Source organism: Delphinus delphis, chromosome 7 (assembly GCF_949987515.2).
Source record: "Delphinus delphis chromosome 7, mDelDel1.2, whole genome shotgun sequence".
NCBI classification, from domain to species: domain Eukaryota; kingdom Metazoa; phylum Chordata; class Mammalia; order Artiodactyla; family Delphinidae; genus Delphinus; species Delphinus delphis.
Window position 1 is genome coordinate 10,461,111 of NC_082689.1, and position 12,711 is coordinate 10,473,821.

The 12,711-nt window shown below is 39.2% G+C and overlaps 1 pseudogene; it reads left to right on the forward strand.

The window, feature by feature from the left end:
* The first annotated feature begins 589 nt into the window (after window positions 1-589).
* The window catches only part of LOC132428761 (large ribosomal subunit protein eL8-like), a 29,713-nt pseudogene continuing 17,591 nt past the window's right edge, over window positions 590-12,711 (forward strand).

Genomic DNA, 12,711 nt, shown 5'->3' on the forward strand with positions numbered 1-12,711 from the left:
TAATCATCCCATCCTGGTACTCAGCATTCAGAGACCAGGTCAATCTGCCAAACAGAATAAACAAAAACCACATTTTCAGAACAATTCAACATTTTAATTTCAATTGTAAATTATCAGCAGCTTTGTTATATTTAAGCGAGTAGGAAATGCATTTCAGGTTAAATGGGAAAAGTTGTTATTTATATTTCTTATCAAGGTTTTATCTTGAAACAAGTTTAACAGCAGTGACAAATGCTTCTGTCTAAGTGTTTTCTGCACTCTTAAAGTTTAGTTTTCCAGGTTGAGTCTTTTTTTTCAACTTATTTATTTTATTTATTTGGCTATGTTGGGTCTTAGTTGCGGCAGCTGGGCTCTTCGTTGGGCACGCAGGCTTCTCTCTAGTTGTGGAGCGTGGGCTCCAGAGTGCACAGGCTCGGTAGTTGTGGCAGGTGGGCTTAGTTGCCCTGCGGCATGTGGGATCTTAGTTCCCCGACCAGCGATCAAACCCGCGTCCCCTGCATTGGAAGGCGGCTTCTTAACCACTGGACTACCAGGGAAGTTCCCCCCAGGTAGAGTCTTTATCAGAAAAGAAAAAATCTGGATGGGGAGCATGACCTGCATGCTTCAAGGAAGTATAGCTGTAGATGGAGACAGAGGTTACAGAGATAGAGATGGAGGTGGAGGTAAGGTTAGAGATAGGGATGGAGATGGACATGGGTATTTCATAGATGTTTCTGTGTAGGGTTACACATTTTGTTGTTCGAGAAAACATTTTATTGCTATCCGTGAACCTATATGAAGGCAAAGCCATCTCTTTTCACAAACTTATGTCCCCAGTGTAAGACAACCAATTTACAGAGCCTACTGAGGGCACAGAAGTTTCAGACTCACTTAAAAGGAAATACATGTAAATGGTTGAACTGCTGGGAACCACTTTTTTGCATGAAAGAACACAGCAAGTATTTTCCATAAATGTAATAATTATTTTATATTATAGTTGAAAAGCATAGTGTTTTGATGACTCGATCAGAGCTGACACTTGGGGGCAGATGTGCCCAGGAACCAGACTGGGGCCCTGTCTCTACAGGTAGGCAGAGCTGCTTCTCCTACGATGCTTGGCTCCATTTTGTAGAACAGGAACCTGAAGCCCAGAGAGATGAGTGGTTTTTAAAAATTCAACTGATGAGGAAGTGGTAGAGATGAAATGGAAGCCAGGGAGCTTGATTCGCACTGAATGAGACAGACTACAGACTGCTCAATGTTCAGCATTGCTATTTTTGTTAGCTACCGGGGAAAAAAACAACAAGATATATTGTGATAAATTAAACATTACTTGGATTTACGCACTCACATCTCTACAGGCTTGCGGCCATCCTTTGGAGAGTAAGAAGGTCTAAGGGCACCCTACAGGTTTGGAAACAGCTGGGAGAGTTTGGTTGTCCGATATGGCTCTTGTGAAGACCCCACCAAAATGTTTGACCCGGGGATCCATCGTCTTGGGGATAGAAACTGTAAAGGTAGCTAGTGTACATGGGGTAGCCAGCAAGCAAGTGGTCACCCAGTTATGAGAGAGACCACACTTGACCATGGCCCATAATGGGGATCTTCATATTGGCTTAGAGTCCCACCTAAGGTATAAATTACCGCTTATCTCTCGCATAATCTAAATTCATCCCATTGAAAATAAACTTCTGAGAAGGTAACTCTGAAACTGGAAATTCTTTGTTTGGCTATGTTGCAAACCTTGGACATTTTCTCGTACAGAGCTGTCAGGTGGTACAGAGGTTCGAGTCTCTCCTTGTTCATCACATGCCACTAAAATATAAAATCAAAACCAAATTCTTGGGAATTCCTCGGGAGTCCAGTGGTTAGGACTCTGTTCTTCCACTGCAGGGGGCACGGGTTCGATCCTCGGTAGTGGAACTAAGATCTCACAAGCTATGTGTGTGGCCAAAAAAGCCAAAAACAAAACAAGTTCTTAGTATCTTTTCCTGAAATATGATACAATTAAGTGCCACTGATGCTGGTTTTTTAAGTCATAGAAGACAGATCTTTATTGCCTAGGTGAACAATGAGAGGAAAGAAAGAACAGTGGAGAATCTGTGACCACCTAAAGATACATTTTAGCCCTTGGATTTAACCTTCTCCAGTAAAACATTACTCAGAAAGGCAGTTTTTCACAAAGAACGTTAACTGATTTTTTTGCTGTTGTTTGTTTTTCCTTTTTTTTTTTTTTTTCCTCTGAGCCACTTACCCTCTGGTGGAGATGCTGGAGAATAATGAGATAGTCACAAGACAGTTTAGCAATTGGAAGAAGAGTTCTAGACGAACTGTAGATGGGGAAAAATGAGCATCCAGTGACTGGTCAGCTGAACTTGGATGTCATTTTACACACTCTGCTGTTTGCTCCTCTGCACAAGCCATGTAGTGTTTAAATGCTAATGGGATGTCAGTGTTTTCTTTAGTATTTAGACAACAGAAATCCTAAAGAGATATTTCTAAGCCTGCACACGAGTTTCCATAGCAATCTTTGGCTTGGAGTAAAATTAGGATAAAGAACCCAACATAACTTTAAAATCTCAACTAACCCACAGCAACAGGTTTTACCACAAGACAGACATTTCTGTTGGGAATACTGATCTGATTAAGTGTCCACAACAGAGAACTTTATTTAGCGGTACCATCTGCAGCCATAATTAGTCTGAACTTGTGAAAATGAAGAGTTTGACAGGAGGTATGACATTCATTTCTGAGAAAGGAGAACTTCCTTATTTTGCATGGATGAAAGCACAGAAATGTAATGAAAATGTATTCACTGAGATGCTACAGGAACTCGTTAGGAGCTTTTAAACAGAGAGAGGGAGAAAACTGGAAAATTACTTGCGACTGGAAGTTGAGTTAGTAGCCAGCTGACTTAACACTTCTTCCTACAAGCGAAGCTTCTTTTCTGGTTGGAGCCACAGTGGATGACTTTCATGCAAACCCAGAAGCTAGAACTGCCCAAGGATGTAGAGATGCTAACCAATTATTTAAGCCTCCATGGGCACCTGGACCCCCCAAGATGCAGACACCTGGGCAATGTTTCAGAGAAACAACTGATGGAGACCCCCTGGCTCTCCAGGTCTTCTTGATTTTTAATGTGCACCTTATCACCTGGGATTCTTGTGAACATGCAGATTCTGATTGGTCTGGGATGAGATGGGGTTGAATTCTGCTTTTCTAACAAAGTGATGCTGGTCCCTACCTTGAGAAACTATCTAGACCACAGGAAATAGGAGAACGTGGAGGCTTATCCACAGCATTCTTTCTCACCCCAGTCACAGAGTAGGTAATGTTTTTTTGCCGTACGCGGGCCTCTCACTGTTGTGGCCTCTCCCGTTGCGGAGCACAGGCTCCGGACGCGCAGGCTCAGCGGCCATGGCTCATGGGCCCAGCCGCTCCGCGGCACGTGGGATCTTCTCGGACCGGGGAACGAACCCGTGTCCCCTGCATCGGCAGGCGGACTCTCAACCACTGCACCACCAGGGAAGCCCAATGCTTTTGTCTTTTATCAGCTTCTTACTCTTTTTGTGGCTTTCTTGCCCTACCTCATTTGATATTTTTGCCATTTTGAGGTTTTCTGGAAACCCAGGGGATAGAAGGGACAAGAGAGTATGAACAGATTGTAAATGGTGATTTGCCCAAGACCTAAAAGAACCCTCTGTAGGGATACTCACAACCCATTTCTTATCCCTTACCTGTGTCTGGGGACAGACATTTTTGTCCTTGGCTTTAGTCCCACATGCCAGAATTCACCAGGATAACACTCTTGACCACTCCTGGTAGAAAGAAATTCTAGCTTTTCTTGTAATATGGAACACTAAATTTAATATATTGTATGCATTAAATCTAGTGTTTGTCTTTAAGATAAACCACTACTTTAGGAAAGACATTCTTTTTCCTTTTAAAATAATGGCTGAACCTGTTATCTAAGACCCTTATATATTAAACAGATAATCTAATTGACCTTCTACTGGATTGGAATTCAGAAGATCTGACCCTTATTCCTTGCTCCATCTATCACTTATTCTGTGACCTGAGGGCAAAGGATTGAACTTTTCTGGGTCTCTGTTGCCCTATTTTATAAGGTGAAGTTTGATGAGGCGATAGCTGAAGCGTCCTCTGAAGCTATAATTCTAGAGTCCTAGTAAATAGAGTAACTGAGTTAATAGACTGCAAGAGTAGATTTTACTTTTGTCACCATCGTATATTTTGGGAAATTGTTTAATTTTTGTCCCCTTTAGATTCCACATCCACGTTGAGGGCTTGATTAGCAGCATAGGTAGCTCAGTGAGAGATCAGTTCATTCTGGTCTTATTACTTGACCATTTCTTTCTTAGTATGTTAGAAATCTTCCATTTTGGGGGAGAAATATGCTGGGATAGGAATCATATAGTGCAATAATCTCTGTTAAGAATATTTACTTTTAAAAAATGGCAGCTTTATTGAGATATAATTTACATACCATATAATCCTATAATTTACCCTTGTACAGTGTACAATTGAATGGTTTTAAGCATATTCACAGACTTGTGTAAACATTACCACACTCAATTTTAGAACATATCATCATCCCACAAAGAAAGTGCATACCCATTAACAATCACTCTCATTTCTCCTCAGATCGCCCCATCCCCACCTCTAGGCAACAACTAATCTCCTTTTGTGTCCCTGGATTTGCCTATTCTAGACATTTCATATAAATGGCATCATACAATAGGTGGTCTTTGTGACTGACTGATTTCATTTAGCATGATGTTTTCAAGGTTCATGCATAGTGTAGCATGAATCAGTACTTTATTTCTTTTTATTGCCAAATAATGTTCAATTATATGGATGTACCACATTTCATTTCTCCATTGATTCTCATTAGGATTATTTTCATTTCTGGTTATTATGAATAATTCTGTTATGAACATACATACCTGTGGGTTTTTTTTTACATCTTTATTGGAGTATAATTACTTTACAATGGTGTGTTAGTTTCTGCTTTATAACAAAGTGAATCAGTTATACATACACATATGTTCCCATATCTCTTCCCTCTTGTGTCTCCCTCCCTCCCACCCTCCCTACATACCTGTATATTTATGTGGACATGTTTTTATTTCTCTTAGATACCTAGGAGTGAAACTGATAGGTCATGTCATAAGTCTATGTGTAACCTTTTTTTTTTTTTTTTGGCCATGCCACATGGCATGTGGGACCTTAATTCCCCGACCAGCGACTGAACCCTGAACCCGTGCCCCCTACATTGGAAGTGCAGAGTATTAACCACCAGACCACCAGGGAAGTCCCCTTTATGGTTAATATTTTGAGGAATTACTAGACTATTTCCAAAGAGGCTGCCCCATTTTACATTCCCACCAGCAGTGTGCAGGGGTTCCAAATTGTCCACTTCCTTGACAACATTATTGTCTGACTTTTTGACAATAGTCATCCTGTGAGTGTAAAGTGACATCTCATTGTGGTTTTGATTTGTATTTCCCTAATGCCAATGCAAATAATATTGAGAATATTTTCATGTGGTTATTAGCCATTTGTATATCTTCTTTAGAGAAATGTCTATTATTCATTTTCAAATGGGGTTGTATTTTTATTATTGAGTTGTAAGTGTTCTTTATATATTCGATGTACAAGCCCCTTATCAGATGTATAATTTGAAAATATTTTCTCTTAGACTGAAGACTGTCTTTTCACTTTGGTAATGATGTACTTAGAATAACAAAAATGTTTAATTTTGATGAAGTTTTTATTTATTTTTCCTTTTGTTGCTTGTCCTTTTGATGTCATATCTAAGAAACCATTGTTCAAAATCTTACACCTATTGAGAACTCCTACTCTTGGATCGAAACATTAAAAAATATATCTAAAATAATTCAGAGTTCCAAAAACTTATATATTAAACACACAAGTTGAAAAACAATTTAAAGAAGTTTTGACAGAAGGACAGCTGGCCACTTGGGAAATTTTCATCTCCATAGGCCATATGACACTTTGACCATTTCCTCTGTCACATCATTAGGCCAGATTGCAAAAACACATTAAAGATGCTTAATTATTTGGGGAACAACTTATCTCCTAAGGGATATAAGCCAGCTGGAAAACATGCTGAGCTCAAAATTCATAAAGCAGGCATCATGTGTCTTATTTGCCTGTGACTGGTTCACACTGAGACTCTATAACAGTATCTAACACTTACTGAATACTTTAAAGGACTCAATTAACTGACGAACAGCTGGATGCTCACTTAATCCTGTCCCTTCTCTCGAAATCTCTCAGACTTCTGTAAAGGGATAACCTATTAATTCAAATCACCAGCATTATATCTCATGGTGCTTTATGTGACCTAGACCAAATGAAATACTTTGAATAAAAACCGAAGTTGCTTTCTATTTTTCAAGTATTGAAAGCTTTTCTTCCTAGTTGTGAATGTATGCTTTGATACCGTAAAAGCCAAAAGTGGGTTTTCTTTACTCTAAAAATGTTATTATAACATTCAAGAGACAACTAAGCATTTCCTTATAGTACCGTCTGAATGAAAGCTTCCTTTGGCACATGCTCTTCCACTCTTTGCTTCGTACCTGTATATTTTACTCATTATAAACACAGTGAACATATTTTCAAAGAGCGTTTTAGGATATTGTCTTTCCAGTACACCGGAGCAAGGAGAGCCTGATATCTACATGGTTAAGAGGGTTACAGATTTGCTAAGTGACTTTGCTCAAGGTGGTGATGTCCTATTTTTAGAGATAGATTCAAAGCGAGAGCAGCGTCTGATGACCTCGTTTGTCCTCTGCATGATCTTTACACACCTTTAGGCTACACTTCCTATCTGCTGAATTTTCTGCCCTCCTCCCCTTTCACAAACAGGGAAAAATATGGCTGTATTCTTCCCTTGGGCTGTGCAATTCAGCCCCTGGCCACGTCTCAGATTTCTTCCCACACTGCTTCCCCCGTAGCTGGCTCTGCTCCAGACACCAAGGCCAAGAGCTTTCTTTCCTCCGAGCTTTTCACTTGCCGTCCCTTCCACTGGGAACACTGTGTGCCTGGATTTTGCGCATTTGGCTCCTTCTTAAACTTAGTCTCAGCTGAACATGACCTCAGGGAGAACTGCTCATCCTAATCGGAGGTTCCTCTCCCTCCCCTTTCTCCCCACTTCACATCACTCTGTCTTATTTTCTTCACAGTGCTTATTTTTGAGAATCTATCATCTAAAATCTGACATGTACGGGACTTATTTGTTTATCGTCCGTTCCCCCTCTGCTGACAAATGAATATTTCATAAGGTGAGAATCCTGTCTGTCTTTTTCCCCAGTATAAACCGGTACTTACTACCACACTTGGCATAGTAAGTCCTCCATAAATATTTACTGCATGAATAAATGAGTAAAAGTGTATACTTAAGCAAAGCTTTTTTTTTTTTTTTTCCCATACTGGTGTCCTTTCTTCCTTACTCTCCCTTCTGAACTCAGTGAAAGCAGGTTACTTTGGTTTTTATATTTTGTAATAGGTGTGAAAAACAACCAAAAAGGAAAGCATTCGAAAAGACATGGATGATGGCACGTGAGGTTAATGAGTATCATAATGTCTTTGAGCAGAAGCTCTGGTGTTACTCGTGACCCAAAAGCATTCCCTTGAGACACATTTTTCAATACCTCTAGTCAGGCAAAACTACAGTGTAATAGCAACTTTCTTGATAGGTGGATGATTTGCTTCCATTCTGCTTGTATAATATTCTATTTTGACATCATTTCGTGCATCTTCTGCCTGTGTTTGAGCCTGGAAACATTGTCCGATGATAAAAAGAAAGTGTTCTAGTACTTTGATTGTGAATTTGATGTCAAAAATAAAGACCAGTTGTGACTGGGTTGAAAAGGGATTGAAACACTAAGAGAAAGTAGATTGCTCACGCCATTTTATTCTGAAGTTGGATCTCATGAACAATTGAATTGTCACTTCTGCACCAATCCGAACCTCAAACTATATAGTTGAATGTGTTGTCATCCTAGATCAACCGGATCTCTCAGAAAACAAGTTAAATAAATAAAAAATGGAATAAAGTTGGCCTGGCCAAATAAAATGAAAATTGACTCCAAAAGTAAAATCCTTTTTCTTCGAAGAACTAGTTTTCCTTCCTTTCCCTGGGGACATGACTCACTGCCCTTTGAACAAAACAATCATCTTGGCATTCACTTCAGGAGCTCCTCCTAGCACTGAATATTATTCCCCAATCATCCTGTAAGCCTTTTCCACTGTCCTATTCAGTCTCTTCACCAGGATGAGGGACCAGTTGTAAGAGAATTCTGCAGGGGTCTATTTCATTTCAAAGTGGGAAATGCTTGGCACCAGGGAGCACCATGCTGAGACTGAAAAATAAAATGGGAAATTATAGGTCTACATGCCAGGCTCTGGGGTTCAGTTTTTGTCAAGGTGGCAGCTGGAGATCAGGGAACAATTTACCTGCGGGCGGGATGGGTGGAGGGCGAAAGGATGTTCTATCAAGAAGCAGCATGTAAGAGTTTCAGACTTAAGCCATTTATTATGTTCTTGATCACATAGTTTTATGGTTTTTTTGTTGTTTTTTTGTTGTTTCTTTTTTTGCGGTACACGGGCCTCTCACTGTTGTGGCCTCTCCCCTTGCGGAGCACAGGCTCCGGTGGCGCAGGCTCAGCGGCCATGGCTCACGGGCCCAGCCGCTCCGCGGCATGTGGGATCTTCCCGGACCGGGGCACGAACCCGTGTCGCCTGCATCGGCAGGCGGACCCTCAACCACTGCGCCACCAGGGAAGATGTTTTTTTAATGTCTTTATTGGAGTATAATTGCTTTACAATGTCGTGTTAGTTTCTGCTTTATAACAAAGTGCATTAGCTATAAGTATACATGTATCCCCCATCCCCTCCCTCTTGCGTCTCCCTCCCACCCTCCCTATCCCACCCCTCTAGGTGGTCACAAAGCACCGAGCTGATCTTCCTGTGCTGTGTGGCTGCTTCTCAGTAGCTATCTATTTTACATTTGGTAGTGTATATATGTTCATGGCACTCTCTCACTTCGTTCCAGCTTACCCTTCCTGTTCCCCGTGTCCTCAAGTCTATTCTGTAGGTCTGCATCTTTATTCCTGTCCTGCCCCTAGGTTCTTCAGAACATTTTCTTTTCTTTTTTTTTTTTAGATTCCATATATGTGTGTTAACGTACGGTATTTGTTTTTCTGTTTCTGACTTACTTCACTCTGTATGACAGTCTCTAGGTCCATCCACCTCACTACAAATAACTCAATTTCATTTCTTTTAATGGCTGAGTTATATTCCATTGTATATATGTGCCACATCTTCCTTATCCATTCATCTGTCAATGGACACTTAGGTTGCTTCCATGTCCTGGCTATTGTAAATACAGCTGCAATTACTATTGTGATACATGACTGTTTTTGAATTATGGTTTTCTCAGGGTAATGCCCAGTAGTGGGATCGCTGGGTCGTATGGTAGTGCTATTTTTGGTTTTTTAAGGAACCTCCATACTGTTCTCCATAGTGGCTGTATCAAGTTACATTCCCACCAACAGTGCAAGAGGGTTCCCTTTTCTCCACACCCTCTCCAGCATTTATTGTTTGTAGAATTTCTGATGATGTTCATTCTGATTGGTGGGAGGTGGTACCTCATTGTAGTTTTGATTTGCCTTTCTCTAATGATTAGTGATGTTGAGCATTCTTTCTTGTGTTTGTTGGCAATCTGTATACCTTCTTTGGAGAAATGTCTATTTAGGTCTTCTGCCCATTTTGGGATTGGGTTGTTTGTTTTTTGGATAGTAAACTACATGAGCTGTTTGTAAATTTTGGAGATTAATCCTTTGTCAGTTGCTTCATTTGCAAATATTTTATCCCATTCTGAGGGTTGTCTTTTCGTCTTGTTTATGGTTTCTTTTGCTGTGCAAAAGCTTTTAAGTTTCATTAGGTCCCATTTGTTTATTTTTGTTTTTATTTCCATTTCTCTAGGAGGTGGGTCAAAAAGGATCTTGCTATGATTTATGTCATAGAGTGCTCTGCCTATGTTTTCCTCTAAGAGTTTTCTACTGTCTGGCCTTAAATTTAGGTCTTTAATCCATTTTGAGTTTATTTTTATGTATGGTGTTAGGGAGTGTTCTAATTTCATTCTTTTACAAGTAGCTGTCCAGTTTTCCCAGAACCATTTATTGAAGAGGCTGTATTTTCTCCATTATATGTTCTTGCCTCCTTTGTCATAAATTAGGTGACCATATGTGCATGGGTTTATCTCTGGGCTTTCTATCCTATTCCATTGATCTATATTTCTGTTTTTGTGCCAGTACCATACTGTCTTCATGACTGTAGCTTTGTAATATAGTCTGAAGTCAGGGAGCCTGATTCCTCCAGCTCCATTTTTCTTTCTCAAGATTGCTTTGGCAATTCGGGATCTTTGCATTTCCATACAAAGTTTGAATTTTTTTGTTCTAGTTCTGTGAAAAATGCCAGAGGTAGTTTGATAAGGATTGCACTGAATCTTTAGATTGCTTTGGGGAGTATAGTCAGTTTCACAATGTTGATTCTTCCAATCCAAAAACATGGTATATCTCTCCATCTGTGTCTCATCTTTAATTTCTTTCATCAGTGTCTTATAGCTTTCTGCATACTGGTCTTTTGTCTCCTTAGGTAGGTTTATTCCTAGGCATTTTATTGTTTTTGTTGCAATGGTAAATGGCAATCCTACCTCAAGAAACAAGAAACATCTCAAATAAACAACCTAACCTGACATCTAAAGCAATTAGAAAAAGAAGAGCAAAAAATCCCAAAGTTAGCAGGGGAGAAGAAATCATAAAGATCAGATCAGAAATAAATGAAAAAGAAATGAAGGAAATTATAGCAAAGATCAATAAAACTAAAAGCTGGTTCTTTGAGAAGATAAGCAAAATTGATAAACCATTAGCCAGACTCATCAAAAAAAAAAAAGGGGGGAAGACTCAAATCAACAGAATTAGAAATGGAAAAGGAGAAGTAACAACTGACACTGCAGAAATGCAAAGGATTATGAGAGATTACTACAAGCAACTATATGCCAATAAAATGGACAACGTGGAAGAAATGGAGAAATTCTTAGAAAAGCACAACCTTCTGAGACCGAATCAGGAAGAAACAGAAAATATAAACAGACCAATCACAAGCACTGAAATTGAGACTGTGATTAAAAATCTTCCAACAAACAAAAGCCCAGGACCAGATGGCTTCACAGACAAATTCTATCAAACATTTAGAGAAGAGCTAACACCTATCCTTCTCAAACTCTTCCAAAATATAGCAGAGAGAAGAACACTCCCAAACTCATTCTACAAGGCCACCATCACCCTGATACCAAAACCAGACAATGATGTCACTAAGAAAGAAAACTACAAGCCAATATCACTGATGAACATAGATGCAGAAATCCTCAACAAAATACTAGCAAACAGAATCGAACAGCACATTAAAAGGATCATACACCATGATCAAGTGGGGTTTAACCCAGGAATGCAAGGATTCTTCAATATATGCATATCAATCATTGTGATACACCATATTAAAAATTGAAGGAGAAAAACCATATGATCATCTCAATAGATGCAGAAAAAGCTTTTGACAAAATTCAACACCGATTTATGATAAAAACCCTGCAGAAAGTAGGCATAGAGGGAACTTACCTCAACATAATAAGGGCCATATATAACAAACTCACAGCCAACATCGTTCTCAATGGTGAAAAACTGAAACCATTTCCTCTAAGACCAGGAGCAAGACAAGGTTGTCCACTCTCACCACTGTTATTCAATAGAGTTTTGGAAGTTTTCACCACAGCAATCAGAGAAGAAAAAGAAATAAAAGGAATCCAAATCAGAAAAGAGGAAGTAAAGTTGTCACTGTTTGCAGATGACATGATACTATACATAGAGAATCCTAAAGATGCTACCAGAAAACTACTAGAGCTAATCAATGAGTTTGGTAAAGTAGCAGGATACAAAATTACTGCACAGAAATCTCTTGTATTCCTATACACTAATGATGATCACATAGAATTTTAATTCTACACTAGCATGTGGGGTAGAAATGTAAGAAGAGAGAAAATGGAAGAAGTATAAGAGAAAGAAAGAGTAAGGTATTAGGGGGCCATTGGTAGACTGAAATATTCACATAAAGGAAGACCGCCTTGTCCCACACCTCTTAATCCAGAAAATGCATTTTCTGATAAGTCATCCAAAACGTATGAGGGAATGTAAGCATACAATGTTTATATTTAAAGTAAATTTCTTCAGTTCTTGGAGGAATTTTCCAATGTTTACAAGAATCACTTATTTACACACCTCTAATTATGTAACTATAACCATAAAGTCCCCTAAATTAATGTAAAATATTTTAATATAATCATATTTAACTTTTATTCATTGTTCATTGTGCTGTTTTGAATGTCTTACTTTTATCACTAATTTCTTCCTCAGACCCTCCCTATGAAGACATAATAGGCTCTTTTACTATGTCTGTTTTATAGACGAGAACACTGAGCCATGGTGTAGATGAGGAACTTACTCAAAATGGTAAAGAAGTCTCAGGAATAGACTTGCAGATATGAATGCATTAGAAGATGGAGAACATTATTAGATCCAAGAAATTTGACAGTGCTACAATAGTATTATACACAGTCCGTCTAAATAA